This window comes from Sciurus carolinensis, chromosome 13, assembly GCF_902686445.1.
Source record: "Sciurus carolinensis chromosome 13, mSciCar1.2, whole genome shotgun sequence".
Lineage (NCBI taxonomy): Eukaryota > Metazoa > Chordata > Mammalia > Rodentia > Sciuridae > Sciurus > Sciurus carolinensis.
Genome location: NC_062225.1, coordinates 15,590,619 through 15,594,043, shown reverse-complemented (window position 1 = coordinate 15,594,043; position 3,425 = coordinate 15,590,619).

Below are 3,425 nucleotides of genomic sequence, written 5' to 3'. Positions count from 1 at the left end.
AAAAAGAAGACTGTGGTAGTAGCAAATGATGTAGACTTCTGTAGGATGAAATTTTAAAATGTCCTACTTGATTTTAATTTTATGCTTCAGGGTTTCTGGTTTACATAATTTAATTGAAGGCAAATATGATACCTGGAACAAGTATTTTGTGGATTATTATTTGATTTTTTTTTTACCTTTTAAAGTCATAGTGAAATACAAAAGAAATCTATTAAAATAACTATAAGAAAAATTTGCCCAAATTGTATACTTCATTTCATAGTATTTAGTTTAAGCACCTAAGTTTTCTTTTTCTTTTTTAAACCATTTCTTGTTTTCTTATCAAAAAATGTATTTTAATAAATTTCAATGCTGTTAGTAAGTTATAATTGCATTTCCTTCCACTCCTTTATATTTTCTTGTTTTTTAAATATAAAGAGTGCTCTTTTCTTTTTCAGTTAAAATAACAGAATATAAAGATTTTTGCTATACTTAACAGCACTATTGATTTCTATCTGTGTGTGTCTGTGAAACTAATTTTCGTTGTACTATGTACTACTTTAGAAGCAGAACTTTATTTTTCAAAAGTTTTCGAAAAAGATATTTTTCATTTATCTTGAATGTGTTTGTCAACTTTCTCCATTAAATTTAAATTAGGCTCTTGTAAGACCCTAGTTTTACATGTGCCTTTTCATTGATTGCAGAAGATCTCATTTACGGAGCACATAGATTTTCATGATATGTAATGGATGAGCTGTCAAATGAATTAAATAAGCTCTTACTAAAGCAACTTCAGAATGAGTCAATGAGCTGCCTGGGTACATTTGGCAATGAATGGTTTGTAATGACAATGGCAATACAGAATTTTTGAAAATCTTGTTTTTTAGTGTAGTTTAAGGTACAGCAAAATTGGGTAGAAGGTACAGAGATTTCCCACATACCTCCTATCCCACACACCCACAGCTTCTTCCTTTTCAACAACTCCCATCAGGGTGGCATGTTTCTTAAAATTGGTGATACTACATGAGCACGTTGTTATCACCCAAAAGTCATGAATTTACATTGGGTTTCACCCTTGGTGTTGCATATTCTATGGACTTGGACAAATGTATTATGACTCTATCCATGATTATAGTCCCACATAGAGTAATTTCACTGTCTTAAAATTCTCTGTAATCTATCTATTCATCCTTTCCACCCTCTAAGCCCTGGAAATCACTGATTATTTTTAATGTTACCATAATTTTGCCTTTTTTCAGAATGTCAGATAGTTGCAATCATATAATACATAGCCTTTTTAGACTGACTTCTGTCACGTAGTAATATGAATTTAAGGTTCCTCCATGTCTTTTCATACTTGACAACTCATTTCAGTATACCATGCTGGTTACCATAATTTTATAATAAGTCTTGAAGTTGGTAATGTCAGTTCTCCAAGTTTGTTCTCCTTCAATACTGAGTTGTCCATTCTGGGTCTTTTGCCCCACCATAAAAACTTTAAAGTCATTGTGTTGATTTACACATAGTAACTTTATAATTTTTATTAGAATCTCATTAAATCTGTAAATCAAGTGGGGGGGGGGAAGAATCAACATCTTAATAAGATTGAGTCTTCCTATCCATGAACATGGACTATGTCTGCATTTTTAAATTTCTTCATTGATTTATCTTTTTACATTTTGGTACTTTTTCTCACATAAATTTTAAAATATGTACTTAAGTATTTATATTTCTTGGATGTTGTGTTAATCAACTTCCATCACTGTGACTAAAATAACTGACAAGAACAACATAAAGGAGACATATTTTATTTTGTTTCATGGTTTCAGAGGTGTCATCAGTGGTCAGCTGGCTCCATTTGTTTGGACTGAGGTGAGGCAGAATATCATGGCAGCCAGGCATGGTGGCTCCCAGCAGGTCAGAAGACTGATGCTGGAGGAGTTCAAGTTTGAAGCTGGCCTCAACAACTTAGTGAGACCCTGTCTCAAAGTAAAAGATAAAAAGGGCTGGGGGATGTGACTCAGCAGTTAAGTGCTCTTGGGTTCAATCCCTGGTACCAAAGAAAAGAAGAAAAAGAAACAACAGAACCTCAGGGCAGAAGGGTGTGGTGGTGGAAAACTGCTCAGCTTATGCCAGTCAAGAAACAGAGAGTGGATGAAGGGGCCACAGGCATGATAAATCCTTGCAGAGCAGGAACCTATGATGGACTTCCTCCTACTAAGTCCCACCTCCCACTAGATCATTCATCTATTAATGAACTAATTCACTGATAAGATCAGAGCCCTCATGATCCAATCACTGCCTATTTTCTGATAATTTTCAATTATCATTGATTTCTGCTCTAATTTTATTATTTCTTTCCTTCTGCTTACTTTAAATTTAACTCACTGGTTTTTTTTTTTCTTTTCCTTTTTTTTTTTTTTAGTGCCTTAAGGTCTTTCTTACTTTTAATTTAAAAAAAAATTATAATTTTTTTAAATTCTATAACTTTCTAGGTAATGCAGAATTTCATAAATACTACTAAGTTGTGATTTTATTTTGATCCAGCTCAAAATATTTAAAAATTTCTCAGATTTCTTCTTTAACACAGAAATGTGTCAGTTAATTTCTAATATCCATACTTTATTTCAGACTTTCTTATTTTTTAACCAAGTATTCTTTTCTTCCCCAGGAAAATTCCTTCCTGGCTGTCACATCATATTGAATCATCATATCCACTTCAGCTCCTATAGGCTGTGTCAGATTTTCCTTGTTTTTAATCCACTTGATAATTGCAAGGAATAATGGTGAGGTATCTTGTAACTATGTATATTATATATATAATTTATATATAGCATATAAATATTAATATATATTAATATTAATATATAATATTTATTATTAATATACATTTGTATATATATAAATATATACTTTTCTCATGTTTACATTTTATTCAGCGGTTTTGGGGGAAGAAATTGCTTTAACCATATAAATGAAATGCCATTCTCAATACATCATGTCATAGGTAATGTTATCAATATTACTTATCACTATTGATGTTGCCCTGGATTACTTGACTGAGGTAGTGTTTTTCAGGTTTCTCTACTTAAAAGTTACTCTCCCTATCTTGCTTTTCATACTGTACTATTCAGAAGGAAGCCACTATAATCAACTCACATTTTAAAGGGTGGAGGGATTTGCTCCACTTTTTTAAAAGGGAATGTTTGTATGAATTACTTGGAATTATTTTTTTTGTGGACAATTTGCCCATTTTCCTTAATTAAATTTGTTCATTCATTCATTCATACTAGTATGGTAACATGGATATTGATTTTACACTTCTGGTTTTTACCCAACATTATATTATTTATTTGGTTGCTTGAATTATTATAGCTTTGGAATTAGGTTCTTTTATATTTGGCCTCTGTGCATCTTTAACATTATTGTAGCTATGGTTGTTTGGT